Source organism: Silurus aristotelis (assembly GCF_946808225.1).
Source record: "Silurus aristotelis genome assembly, chromosome: 4".
Taxonomy (NCBI): domain Eukaryota; kingdom Metazoa; phylum Chordata; class Actinopteri; order Siluriformes; family Siluridae; genus Silurus; species Silurus aristotelis.
Window position 1 is genome coordinate 29808055 of NC_139577.1, and position 15628 is coordinate 29823682.

Genomic DNA, 15628 nt, shown 5'->3' on the forward strand with positions numbered 1-15628 from the left:
TGGTTGATGTTGGCATGGAGTGGGCTGAAGTGGTGCTGAAGATTTGCACTAATGACGCCTGACATAAGGCAGAATGACTTGCCATTACGTTCAACATAATAAATATAAACTCTCCCATTCTATTAAAAACTTCCTGTGTTCATCTTCATGTTTTCATTTTGCTGTGCATTTTTCCCTGCCATTTTGAGAGCGAACTTGACACAAACTGTTTACTTAAAATTTAAGTAAACAATTTGCATGTGGAAGTGCGTGTTTGCTTCGCTTGAGTTCAATACGGTATTTTCATTAAATGCGCATGTGCGTGAGATGAAAATACCGCGAAGTTTCCCAGTAGGGGCAAGATCGTTTACTTTTAAAAAATACCGTATTGAACTCAAGCGAAGCGAACACGCACACACACACACACACACACACAGTTTGTGTTTTTTTTTTTTAGGTGCGTGTTTGCTTCGCTTGAGTTCAATACGGTATTTTTAAAACGTAAATGATCTTGCCCCTACTGGGAAACTTTGCGGTAACTTCGATATGAACGTAAGAGCCGCATGAAACCAGGCAAAGAGCCGCGGGTTGGCCACCCCTGGTGTATACCTTTAGTATCCTACATAATTGTTCTGCCATAAACTGTCGTTATCAATTCAAGTATAAAGTTTGACGTTAAACTACAAAACAACATTTTATTGTATTTTTTTTTACCAACACTGATCAAGGATGAACTACAACATAGCTCTTTGAAATTGTGTAAAACAGAGAGAATCTTCACCAGGGCAAACGGAAAACTTCAAAGTGACGAGAATAAGGAAGTCACTTGCAGGTTCAAGTGACTACAAACAAGCTGCGACAGATTAAGGAAGAAAACAGCACACGTTTATTAACCATGAAGCAAGGCTCTGTGTTAGTGACAGATGGGGAGAGTAGCGAGGACTTGAGGGTAAGCTTTGGCGCCGGTGGGCTTCTACTGGGTCTTGCATGCTAAGTTCACGGCTTATCAATTTCCTTTCAACTCCATACGCATCGTTTCAAAGAGAAGTGATGAATCCCTTTTAACTTTGACAAGTTCTATTGCACAGATGGATGGCTCTGTTTCAGAGGACCTCCTTCACTGATCTTCTGTGAGTGAGTATATATATATATATATATATATATATATATATATATATATATATATATATATATATATATATATATATATATATATATATATATACAGTGAGGAAAATAAGTATTTGAACACCCTGCTATTTTGCAAGTTCTCCCACTTAGAAATCATGGAGGGGTCTGAAATTGTCATCGTAGGTGCATGTCCACTGTGAGAGACATAATCTAAAAAAAAAATCCAGAAATCACAATATATGATTTTTAAACTATTTTTTTGTATGATACAGCTGCAAATAAGTATTTGAACACCTGTCTATCAGCTAGAATTCTGACCCTCAAAGACCTGTTAGTCTGCCTTAAAAATGTCCACCTCCACTACATTTATTATCCTAAATTAGATGCACCTGTTTGAGGTCGTTAGCTGCATAAAGACACCTGTCCACCCCATACAATCAGTAAAAATCCAACTACTAACATGGCCAAGACCAAAGAGCTGTCCAAAGACACTAGAGACAAAATTGTACACCTCCACAAGGCTGGAAAGGGATGCGGGGAAATTGCCAAGCAGCTTGGTGAAAAAAGGTCCACTGTTGGAGCAATCATTAGAAAATGGAAGAAGCTAAACATGACTGTCAATCTCCCTCGGACTGGGGCTCCATGCAAGATCTCACCTCGTGGGGTCTCAATGATCCTAAGGAAGGTGAGAAATCAGCCCAGAACTACACAGGAGAAGTTGGTCAATGACCTCAAAAGAGCTGGGACCACCGTTTCCAAGGTTACTGTTGGTAATACACTAAGACGTTATGGTTTGAAATCATGCATGGCACGGAAGGTTCCCCTGCTTAAACCAGCACATGTCCAGGCACGTCTTAAGTTTGCCAATGACCATTTGGATGATCCAGAGGAGTCATGGGAGAAAGTCATGTGGTCAGATGAGACCAAAATAGAACTTTTGGGTCATAATTCCAATAAACGTGTTTGGAGGAAGAAGAATGATGAGTACCATCCAAAGAACACCATCCCTACTGTGAAGCATGGGGGTGGTAGCATCATGGCTTGGGGGTGTTTTTCTGCACATGGGACAGGGCGACTGCACTGTATTAAGGAGAGGATGACCGGGGCCATGTATTGCGAGATTTTGGGGAACAACCTCCTTCCCTCATTTAGAGCATTGAAGATGGGTCGAGGCTGGGTCTTCCAACATGACAATGACCCGAAGCACACAGCCAGGATAACCAAGGAGTGGCTCTGTAAGAAGCATATCAAGGTTCTGGCGTGACCTAGCCAGTCTCCAGACCTAAACCCAATAGAGAATCTTTGGAGGGAGCTCAAACTGCGTGTTTCTCAGCGACAGGCCAGAAACCTGACTGATCTAGAGAAGATCTGTGTGGAGGAGTGGGCCAAAATCCCTCCTGCAGTGTGTGCAAACCTGGTGAAAAACTACAGGAAACGTTTGACCTCTGTAATTGCAAACAAAGGCTACTGTACCAAATATTAACATTGACTTTCTCAGGTGTTCAAATACTTATTTGCAGCTGTATCATACAAATAAATAGTTAAAAAATCATACATTGTGATTTCTGGATTTTTTTTTTTTAGATTATGTCTCTCACAGTGGACATGCACCTACGATGACAATTTCAGACCCCTCCATGATTTCTAAGTGGGAGAACTTGCAAAATAGCAGGGTGTTCAAATACTTATTTTCCACACTGTATATATATATATATATAAACCTAGCACAATGGTAGGCGGCTATGATCAGATAAAATGGCTGCATAAATCAGTGTAAACTTATTGTCAATCAACTTTCTATTGGCTTCTCGGTAAGAGCGGTTAAGGGCCTTGCTTAAGGGCCCATGTGTGGCAGCTTAGGTATACTGGAATACTTGAAGTCCCGGCCTTCTGATTAGTAACCCAGAGATTTAACCACTGAGCTTCCACTTCCCCCAAAGCAGATTTAATGTCATTAATTATAAACATGAATCTTCACTTTGGATTAAAATACTTGAAAGAATATCAACTGCGATAGACATGCCTTTAATGTTTTCGTGTCAGTTATCTCTCTCCAGTATGTGTACAATCTTGTCCTCCTCTTCAGTTGTAGGTAGAGAACAGTTCAAACCTGAGAGATGTTACCCTTTTACAAGGGGACTCAAATCTAATAAATCTTGTTTCGCCACCATGCAAACCTGTCCATAATACAGCATATATTATTTAGCTCTCTCTGTTTTAGCATGTTTCCATGTACAATGTTCTGTCTAAACATACTGCTGGGTTGATGGGTTTTTTCTCCCCTGACCTTGCTATGCTGTTCCGTTTGCTCTGTTGTTGCTGGACTGATGTTTCTTCAAATATTTGACAAAAGTGCAGTGTAACCACAGTTTATCCCCCTCAGATGTTTTCACTTTTTGCCAAAAATGACATTTTCAGCCCAGTGGTGTTTTGTTCTGATCATTCTTAGCTTGATGTTCAGGGGGTTGTGGGAGTCGGACAACAATGGCTGTGACTTCATTTCCTGAAAACTACAGTGTCCGTACTGCCATCCTTCTTTCTGCATTGTGTATGAATATCGATTTTCTGTCTTGTGTGTCTCCCTGTGAAGTTTTCAACCAAGGCGTCAGCTCACACAAGACTGATTTGGATATAGTGTCTCTACTTCTTCCAATTGCAGGTGACATTTGAGATCTCATATGAGTTTGTCTATAGATGACATTCTTAGATTGTGATTAGTTAAGAAAAATGCCTGCCTTGGGTTGAGTCACGCCTGCTCAACATTTTTGAGATTGTTCACATGTACAGAAATTGTGTAGGAAATGTGGTTGAATTTCCAGCTCAAAGACCTCAAAGACACATTTATGGCATTTGGCAGAACCCCTTATTCTTTTTCTCATTCATAGACGTTATGGGCCTTGGTGAGGGGCCCAGGACCGGCAACTTGGTGTGGCTAGGATTTGAACTTTGAAATTTCTGAACCAAAGTCCAATGTTTTAATCACGAAGAGTACCTTCCCAGTACACATACATGTAGTGTATTGTGTTTCCCGTTATTATAGTTTGTTTGCCTAGGTATTTGACATGTTCATAAAGTGTTTCTTCCTGTGTAAAACCATGGAGTGAAACCATGGCACAGCAACATACTAGAAGAATCAGCATTTCATTCCCTGGATTACTGGCACACCATTATTTCTATTAAATACTCTTTAATAGGACTTGATCACAAATGACAACACTACTGAAAAATACTGATGCTTCTGACTCATTCAGAGACTGAACTAATTAACTCCAGAGATCAGACATCCTGACTGTTTAGAGATTAGACTCTAACTCCTCAGGAGATTTGATTACTTATGGAGCTGAAAGCGGAACTGAGTTCTTATAAATCCGACTCTCTGGCTTCTCTGGAATCAGTATTATTAGACTTCTGATCGGAGGTTCACGAGTTTAAAAGCATGTTACCACCAAGTTGCCATTGCTTGGTCTATAAACAAAGGCCCTTAAGTGCTCATTTGTATAAACAAAACAAATGTAAGTTGCTCTGGATAAGGATCATCTGCTAAATGTCAAAGATCTGACTTGACTGGATTTCTAACTTCTTGTAGAAGTAAATCGTCCTCTTTTTTTTCAGCTGCTTCCATTAGGGGTCGCTACAGCGGATTATCCGTTTTAATACTACTCTGTCCTCTACATTTGCCTCTTTTAAACCAACTACCTGCATGTCTTCCCTCACCACATACATAAACCTCCTCCTTGGCCTTCCTCTTTTCCTCCTTCCTGGTGGCTCCATCCTCAGCATTCTCCTACCGATATACCCCATGTCCCTCCTCTGCACATGTCCAAACCATCTAAATCTGGCCTTCTCACTTTGTCCCCAAAACGTACTACATGCGATGTCCCTCTAATCAACTCGTTTCTAATCCTGTCCATCTTCGTCACTCCCAATGAAAATCTCAGCATCTTCAGCTCTGCTACCTCCAGCTCCACCTCCTGTCTTTTACTCAATGCCACTGTCTCTAAACCATACAACATCGCAGATCTCACCACAGTCCTATAAACTTTCCCTTTCACTCTCACAGATACTCTTCTATCACAAATCACTCCTGCTATCACTCTTCTCCACCCACTCCACCCTGCCTGCACTCTTTTCTTCACTTCTCTAACACACTCTCCTAAACTTTGCACTGTTGAACCCAGGTACCTGAACTCCTCCACTTTTACCACCTCTTATCCCTGCAATCGCACCACTCCACTTCCCTCCCTCTCATTCACACACATGTACTCTGTCTTACTCCTACTGACTCTCATTCCCACTTCTCTCCAGGCTGTTCTTAACCACTCTCAACTCTCACCACAAAAATCACAATATCATCCGCGAACATTATTGTCTATGGAGACTCCTATCTGACCTCGTCCGTCAATCTGTCATCACCATTGCAAACAGGAAAGGGCTCAAAACGATCCTTGATGCAATCCAACCTCAAACTTGAACCAGTCTGTCGTTCCTACTGCACACTTCACTGCTGTCACACTGTCCTTATACATGTCCTGCACCACCCTCACATACTTCTCTGACACACCTGACTTCCTCATACAATACCACAGCTCTTCTCTTGGCACCCTGTCGTACGCTTACTCTAAATCCACAAACACAATGCAACTCTTTCTGAACTTCTCTACACTTTTATACAAATATTGCGTCCGTAGCACTCTTCCTCGGCATGAAACCATACTGTTGCTCTCAGATGGTCACATCTTCTCTCAGCCTGGCTTCCACTACTCTTTCCCATAACTTCATTGTGTGACTGATCAACTTAATACCCCTGTAGTTACTGCAGGTCTGCACATCTCCCTTATTCTTAAAGACCAGCACACTCATTCTACATTCCTCAGGCATCCTCTTACCTTTCAAAATTCTGTTAAACAATCTTGTTAAAAACTCCACTGCCATCTCTCCTGAACATGTCCACACTTCTACTGGTCTGTCATCTGGTCCACATGGCTTTCCACATTTCATCCTCTTAATCACTGTTTTTACTTCCTCCTTACTAAACCTATCCACTGCCTGCTTCACCATCTCCACATCATCCAACCTTCGCTCACTCACATTTTCCTCATTTATCAGCTGTTTAAAATACTCCCTCCATCTCAACACACTCTCACTAGTCAACACATTTCCGTTTCCACCCTTTATTGCTTTAAGTTGCAGTACATCCTTCCCAGCTCCTAGAGTCTCTGTGAACAAATATACTTGTATATAAGACTATCTGTCTATTAAAAATAAGTAAAAATCTATTACATTTGCTAATTTGTGCTGCTTTGGGCAAACATTCACACCAGTTCTCCAACTCTAATGCATATCACCACAATGCTGTAATGGGCTAAATTACTAAGACATGAACTTGTGCAGTGAAGCATCTCAGAACAGCTGAAATCACTCACTCAGTCTTAGGCATTAAATTAAAGTCTTGGATAATGCGCTCACTTAGGAAGCTACTCCACTTGTCCAGCTTATTGCCACATGGTAAAAAAAATGCAGAAAAGGCAAATAGAGGGAAAATTACACTGGGGACAGTCTTGGCTCCTCGAAAAAGTTATAATAAAAAAAACCTCACGCTAATAATTTCCACTTCCAGTATTTTTCGATTCATAAACGCTCCAGAGGGCCTCTTCAACAAGACAAGTAAACTAGTCTCAGGAGTTCCTTGGCTCAACCTCCCAGCACTATCTGAATCCAAAGAAGCACTCCTGCCCTGCTCAGCATCAACATAATCAATTCTAACCAGCTCCTTTGGCATCTATACGTTTTTGGCTTTAGTCTAAGCTGATTCTTTATTCCCTGTCTTTCTCCTGTCTATTTATGGCACTCTATTGGTAAAGAGCTAGCGTCAAACATGCCAACTTTCTTTATGAAATAAGCGCAATTAATTGTGATTCCTAGAGGTCTCACAACCAATCTAAGCAATTGTACTAAATGCTGGTAAAAGGGAGAGGGACACAGAGATGTTGTCCAGGCAAAAGAAAGAGAGGAGAGGGGGTAGATCAATACTGACCTCTTTCTGCTTTTAAGAATGGTACATCATGCAGCTCCATCAAGAAAGGTCTGGCACTATCCATTTTCTTCCTGTTAAATTGACAGTGCAGCTAATGAGAAACATATGAATGAACTGTGATTAAAAACTCTGAACAGTGGACGATGAGTGCCAAAAGGAGAATACATTTCATATGACCATTATGACCATGTCCTGAGATAACCTTAAAAAAGCCAGGAGATTAAACAGAAGAAAACAGCAGAGAAGGAATCTAATAACTCGGAACTTGCAGGTACAAGACTCATACATAACTATGTAAAATTTATCTCACAAAACCTAAAAAAAAAGTGTGTACTCACATCTATCCCAGACATGCTATGTAGAATATGATAAAGATACAATTCATCACATCCGACTTCTTGTGTCGTCATGCTCAGTTTGATCATCCACTGAAGCCTCGGTGCTAATAACTATTCTAACTGCCTCTCCTGGTGCTCAGAGAATTGCAGTTCCATTACTCAAACACAGGCAAAGATACCGCTATAGGCTTCCCTTCCCTTATGGCGTATTGATTTTCCAGGTTTGAATAATATAATACATCTTTCTGATTGGAATGCAGCACTTGATAAGACTTCGTTGTTTTTCTCTAAACTGGAGATAACTGGGAAACTTACAGCTGGTAATCACCTAATGCCGACACCTGTCTTAGGTAGTTCAAGTGACGAACAGCAGAAGGGTGGAGAGAGGGCACTAATTAAGTACTGAGTTACTACAGTAAAGAAAAGTCGCATTTGAACAAATTATGCAATGAGTAGAGCCTTGATAGAAAACCACAAATGTACACATGTGCAGTATAAATCTCATTAAGAAGGAAACAGTGGCAGTCCAAGGTCAAGATCCAACTGATTAGGAAATTACGAATCCAGACATGTAGAAGTAACCGTGCCAGCAGGCACCATTCAGATTTGAAACAAAAAATTCTACTGGGCTTGTGTTGCCCTTTTAATTAACAGCGAGCGAGCCTGACTAAATCGCATTGCAATTAGCAAAGTGTAAACCTGTCACGTCATTTCTCTGCCATGCTACTGAGCTCACAGGCCTGTCAGTCACTAACCTGGCTTCATCAATTACAGTCTGTGCAAGTGTTTCTATCCAATTAAGACAGCTGTAGCTGCAAGGAAACGCTGATGTGTGGGGCAAATATGGATTTATAGCTTCAAATATGACTGTCAAGCTGGCTGTCTGACTAACACCATATGCTGTAACAGGAAAGGAAACTGAAATTCACTGTTGCCTATATCAGTCTCCTAGCAGTTAACGTTCAATGACTGATTCAGTTCTGAGGAAAACATGCCTGCCCTGTCGCTTATAAATAAAATAAACAGATAATTGAAATCATGATCTGATCTGTTAACCAGAGTCTTTAACAAGAATCAGATGATTGTTAGTATCAGGTTAAGTGTAGATCATCTGTCAAGAGTTAGTAAGCTTCTAAACAAGATGTTCTTGAAGTCTTGTATAGCAGGACTGCAGGTTGCTGCTTCTTTCCTGTCTTCTACATCCAGCAAGAACAAGGATATCTATACAGTAATTATACTGTTCATTGTAATGTGTAACATAAATCTCCTAACCCTAACCCTATCAGATCTACAGCATGTGTGCAATTAAACCAAAGAGAATGTCTCGGTAATATGACCAAAGTATTGACTGTACAAATAAAAAAAGAATTTCAATTAGTGGACAGTAAATAATTAGAAGAAGTTTTTTTGTCTCTTACAGAAGAAGTTATACCAGACGGAAAACAGAAAAAGAAGATGTTAGACCACCTCACACCCACAAAAATGGAGGTATAGCCTAATGGTTTAGGGTTGTTCTGGAGCAGGGAAATTGGAATTGGAAAATTATTCCAGGTGAAAGTAATACTGAGCCAAAATGGCTACCATTCCACACTTCAACACCATGCAATCACACCTGGAATACAGAGAGAGCAAACAGTCTCCTGGAGTGTTATCTATCACGGAATGGCCTGCCCATTCACCGTACCTAAATCCTATTGAACTGCTTTGGGATGAACTGGATTGGAAGGTCAGAAAGAAATCTCCAACTAGTGATGAACAAATTCAGCAGGTTTTACAATTTGCATGGCAAAGCATTTCAGCTGAATGTTTGTGTAAAACAGTTTCTATTGCTAAGGGATTTATTTATTTTTTTATATATAAAAAAAAGTGTAACATCTGTAAACTGATAGATTTGTTCGATCAAAGTAAATCTTCGTACTGTTAAATTACATAGGTTGTTCAATGGAAAGAAAAGAGACATGCATGTGTCTCTCAAACATTAAAAAACAGGGTGTTCCCCAACATTTAATATCCCGTCTGTTTAGTAGATATAATAATAAAACATAATAAAAAAAATAGAATAAATAAAAACATTGTTGCACCCTTAAAGTGACATAAAAAACTTTTTACCAATTTACCCTTTTACTGTTCTTGTATACCAGTAAATTAGGGTTTTATATTGCACTGCAAACTGGGTACATTCATTCATTTTCTCCCGCTTATCCGTAATTCGGGTCGCGGGGGCAGCAGTCTAAGCAGGCCCCCGCCTTCGACTGCTGCCCATCCTCACAGCACCGTCCCTTACGGTCCCTCCTGCAGGTGGTGAGCCCACGGGAAGGCGGCCCCACGTCACTCCGACATCACGGACCTTGATATTTCCCTCGTAAGGGACCCCCGGAGCATAGAGGGTTAAGGGCCTTGCCTTAATTTTTTAAACAAAACCCTCATCGGGACTGTAGTGAGGCGAAAAAATAACATGCATTCAAAAATATAACTCGAAAGAATTAGTCAGGGGACTTTTTTCCGATTATTACTAACAGATCCCAATGTCACAACAACAATGACAAACCCAAAAAACAACGTAAAGCCACCCTAGCTCCGAGTGTAAACAAATAACCCCGAGGCACGTACAGGGATCTGAAGGGTTCAGCCCTATAGCACACATTAGCATTTTATAAGGAAATTCTGTACCATCGCCATTAAAACGAATGCTCCAGGGTGCATTCATTTTTTCTGTATGATTTATTGTCCGACAAAAAGTATCTGACACGTGGTGAATAAAACTCAGTTAAACACAGAGTACGATGCCAACAACCGAGTTCTTATTATGGATACAGAAACAAAGGAGAATACACAAATTCAGGCCTTTTTTTTTAACATTCATTCCCCTTTTCCGTGATAAGGTGAAATGGCAAAGTAAATAAAATAAGGCAACAACGCCCCAAAGTGGACAAGTGCTGAACAACTTCGCCTAATAAATGCTCAAGTCGGGTATAATGAAATATTATAAAGCCCTTATATTTACCCCCCCCAAACACACAATATGAAAATATATACAATATACTTCAATATATGTTTTTATACAGTACATTTGACTTTTCCAGCCATATGTGGCTCTTTCACAAACTGCACAAAGTTGAAGATACAATTGTAATTCTACCACATCCAAAGACATCCTATACATATACATCTCTTTTGAAGTTAGTCCTGTTACAGCATAACATTGCCCCTGTGCACACAGACAGCTCCATGAACACATGCTTTTAATGTATTGTAGTGGAAGACCTCTTGCTTTAGACCTCTGAACTCAACCTCGTACTCACGTCGCACAACCATGACTTCAGTACCACTCACATTACTTCACTTCATTACTACAAACTGTTTACATGCCGTTTTGCACATCTTTCCTGAACTGCTGCTATATTTGCTCTTTTGCACAACATTTTGTTTACATTTTGGCTTCTGTTCATTTTTGTTCACTTTGTCTCGTTACAAGTTTACTGGCGGAGCTATTTTGTGTTTTGTCTTTTGTCTTTGCACTGTCCTGTGTTGTCTTTGCACTGTCCTGTGTTGTCTTTGCACTGTCCTGTGTTGTCTTTACACTGTCCTGTGTTGTCTTTACACTGTCCTGTGTTGTCTTTGCACTGTCCTGTGTTGTCTTTGCACTGTCCTGTGTTGGTTTTGCACTGTCCTGTGTTGTCTTTGCACTGTCCTGTGTTGTCTTTGCACTGTCCTGTGTTGTCTTTGCACTGTCCTGTGTTGTCTTTGCACTGTCCTGTGTTGTCTTTACACTGTCCTGTGTTGGTTTTGCACTGTCCTGTGTTGTCTTTGCATTGTCCTGTGTTGGTTTTGCACTGTCCTGTGTTGTCTTTGCACTGTCCTGTGTTGTCTTTGCACTGTCCTGTGTTGTCTTTACACTGTCCTGTGTTGTCTTTGCACTGTCCTGTGTTGTCTTTGCACTGTCCTGTGTTGGTTTTGCACTGTCCTGTGTTGTCTTTGCACTGTTTGCACCAGGTTGCACACATGCCTTTATGTGATTGTTGTTTAATGAAGCATCAGGGTTCTGGAGGAATGTTGTTTCATGTTACTGTGTACTGCGTCAGCTATATATGGTTGAAATGACAATAAAAGCTTCTTGACTTGACTTACTGAACACCTTTAGGGTGAATGTGAACGCTGACGGAACCTCAGGCCTCCTCACCTCAACTCCAGCAACTTTTGTCCATACAGTGTGTGTGCTTCTTGTACCTTTTTAACCTCCATCAAACACTTTAAAATGGTCGTTTGATTTTTTTTAATGTTTTTTTTATACTAATAAAAGTACTAAGAATTTAATAAAGAAATCAAATATCAACTTTTGTCCATACAGTGTGTGTGCTGCTTGTACCTTTTTAACCGCCATCAAACACTTTAAAATGGTCGTTTGATATTTTTATTTGTTTGTTTGTACCATTAAAAGTAGTAAGAATTTATTAAATGAATAAAAACAAACTAGTAAATATTTCTATTGCATTCAGGTGAGGTTTTTGTAAACTTATAGCTTATATTTTCATTTATTTCTTTATTTTTAATTACTTTAATTATTTTTGTTACCTAGTCAATTAATAGCAAGAAAACGTTAATTTTTTAAACTACCACCATACAACCTAAAAAAAAACTTTTACAATATATATTAAGTAAATAAAGTAAATATATATATATATATATATATATATATATATATATATATATATATATACATATATATATATATATATATATATATATATATTAAAGTTACATAACTATAATAATGTAATATGACCATGTTTAATACAGAACAAAAACAAAAAGGTGAATTGGCTATGCCTATAGAGGAACTCACCTGAGAAAAACGCCAAACGCCTTTATTTGCCGCGCATGCGCAATGAAACCTTTCATCTTCCCACCCTGCGCCTCTGTAGGTAGAGACCCGGATGTCGCTGTTTCCATTACATTACACTGAATGCAATTAGAAGTTGAATATAACATGTTTTTCGAGTGGGAAACTGTTTTATTGAGTTGTTGGATTCTTTTATTATCTGTTTATTATAAGGTCTCTACATTTCTTTACAGATTAAAGCAAGATGTTTGCAAACAAAATGCACATTTTTTAAAGTTGCATATGTAGCTGATTGATTGCGACATTCAATTTTAATTCTATACAATTTAATGTTTAGAGATAAATATTTGGTATTGATGCATTCTTCACTTTGATTAGTTTTTATGATCTGCACCACTCTCCCGCACTGCACCACGCACCCTCAGAACTTCTAGCACTGCTCAACTGGTCCCATCATCTCTCAGGGTATAAGAAGTAGGTATACACCAAGACTCTTCTCTGTTCCGGCACCGAGGTGGTGAAATAAACTTCCCCTAGATGTCTGAACAGCTAAGTCACTGCCTATCTTTAAAAAATCTGTAAAGATCTACCTCTTCGTGAAACACCTAAACTAGCACTTATTTCCCAGTTTGTTTCATGTCTTAATGGTGAAATAAATACCCAGTGTGTGATAATTCCTCTCAACAGAGTTTAGGCAGATAGTATTGTAAGTTTGCAACCTATTGAACCAGTGTTTATTTATTGATTGATAGACATCAAAAATCACTTTTGAACTTCGCTCTGGATAAAGGCGTCTGCTAAATGGCGTAAATGTAAATGTAATTGTAAATATTAAATCTTTGTTAAGGTTTTTGTCTTGATGATCATCAAGGTTATATTATATATCTTTTCATGCAGGGTTAAGAGAGAGTGTAGCCACTCCAAAGTGTGTGTGTTGGTATTCAATTAACCTCACACTACCTTTGATAAAATGTATGCTGGTCCAGTATATAACAATTTATTTAGGTTATTTTATATGTAAATTGTGGATTTGGTTGAATAATTATCAGTAAACTATGTCTGGTAGTCTCTTCCTATTAATGGCCACATGGCTACATACAGAGAGATGAGAGGGAGTAGTCCTTCTAATGTATGTACTGTATACATGTTTACGTTAATTTTGTTAAAAATGAAAAATGTATCCAATGTATCCAATCGTCCCATCCATGGTGTGTGTGTGTTGCCATGATGTCCAGTGGTTACAGCTTTCGATCTGCTACACATACGCCTCTTTGCTCCAGGGTTAAAGTCTTGCCCAAAGAATGCAGCTTGACAATGCTGTTCTTGAACCCCCAACACTCTGATCAGTAAGAAACCAATGGATGGATGCATGGATGGATGGATGGATGGATGGATGGATGGATGGATGGATGGATGGATGGATGGATGGATTATTGGATGGATGGACTGAATATAAAATAAATATTACAATATAAATGAAAGAACACTATTTAAGAAAGACTCTAAATAAAGACTTCATCTAAATAAATCTTACAAAACTTAATGCTTGTTTCATCCAAAGTCTTACATGTTGGAGGTAAGATGAACACAGTAAGAACACAGATCCTCAGCATTCTCCTACCGATATACCCCATGTCCCTCCTCTGCACATGTCCAAACCATCTCAATCTCACCTCCCTCACCTTGTCTCCAAAACGTCCTACATGCACTGTCCCTCTAATAAACTCTAAATAACATCCTCGTCATTTAAAATGAAAATCTCCGCCTCTTCAGCTCGGTGAACCTCCAACTTCTACTCCTTTCAAATATTTACTTACAAAAATTTTTTATAGAGAAACAAAAACAAAAAGAAATTGCTTTATACATACACTATATGGACAAAAGTATTGGGACACCTGACTTTCCAATCTTTTTGTGGTTCTTTCCCAAACTGTTATCATAAAACTGAATGCAAACAATTGCATAGGATGTTTATGGGTCCATTATCATAAAGGTTTACGCTTCACTTAAACCAGGAAACCCAAACCTGTTCCAACATGACAATGCCCCTGTACACAAAGCAAACGCCATGAACACAATCTAATGAAATATCTTCCCAGAAGAGTGGAGGGAATTATAAGAGCAAATTGGGACTAAATGTGGAATGCAACGTTCAAAAAGCACATACCGTACTTATGAACAGGTGTCCGCAAACTTTTGGATCTATAGTGTAGTTATATTAATTGATCTGTGTTGGATATGTTGGTCGCAAAATCCTCTGTTGATAACTAGGAACTGGTATATGATGAGTAATAAATCATTAATGCTGACCTGTGATTTTTTTTACAAAGGTAACCTGAGGTGAACACCTTAAAGACAACTCTCTCAGTGGCAAGCAGCAGAGTGTCACAAATGAAGTTTGCTCACAAGCAGAAAGGCTTGACTGACAGATGCACAGCAAAAAAATAAACAGCCAGGTATAAACATGTTTTCACTGAGTGAAAGTCCTGACATGGGACTTGTCACTCACCCTCTCGTCCCTGTTTTCTATGCAGACAGCTTGGAGCAATGGAACCCAGTGCTTAAACTGGAAACCAGAAGCATGTGAGGCCTGGGGATGTCCCTGCAGTATTTTATGTAGAACAGGATTGTAGAGATCCCACAGGACATGCCTATGGCCATGCCTGTGGGAAGTGGAAGTTCAGTGCGTAAGGCAATGCACTTCTGATCAGAAGGTTGTGAGTTCAAAATCCCAGCACCTCCGAGCTGTCACTGCAGGGCCCCTGAGCAAAACTCTTAATCCTTAACTACTCAGATAATTGTAAGACGCTTTGGATAAGGGCTTGTGCCAAAGTGGTGAAAAATGTTCTGTAGCATCCTTAATGAGATAAGCAGAGAGTTTCACATTCTCATGCACACCTACTGTACCTGCAGGTGAGATTTGCACAAAGGCAAGATTTAAAAGTAAAGCACACGGTGTAATATTATTTCCTCGACCAGGATGCTGTACGTCTGTTCCTAAGCAGTGAAAACAGCTAGTTCAGTCCAAATATGTAGATCATTTCTGAGTTTATTAGTCTGCATGAAAATAAATGAACCCTGTTAATTCTCATGATCATCTGAAGGCAAGAAGTGTTGAAAAGTGTTGATTATTTCTCAATTAATTAAGAACACAGTTTCTTAATCAGAACCTACAAATATGCATCAAATACAAATATAAACTCATTAGAAAAGCTGTTAGCTCAGTGGTTAAGGCATAGGGTTACCGACTGGAAGGTTGGGAGTACAAGCCCCAGTATTGGTAAGCTGGCATTTTGGGGCCCTTAA

At 39.4% G+C, this 15628-nt stretch overlaps 1 long non-coding RNA gene across 1 annotated transcript in view; it reads right to left on the reverse strand.

Annotated features, from left to right (window-relative positions):
• The window catches only part of LOC310724630, a 49215-nt gene extending 36816 nt beyond the window's left edge, over positions 1–12399 (reverse strand). Inside the window, exon 1 of the long non-coding RNA XR_014533110.1 lies at positions 12326–12399. This is a non-coding gene — a long non-coding RNA (uncharacterized lncRNA). The remainder of the gene's footprint in view (positions 1–12325) is intronic.
• Between the last annotated feature and the right edge of the window lie 3229 nt (positions 12400–15628).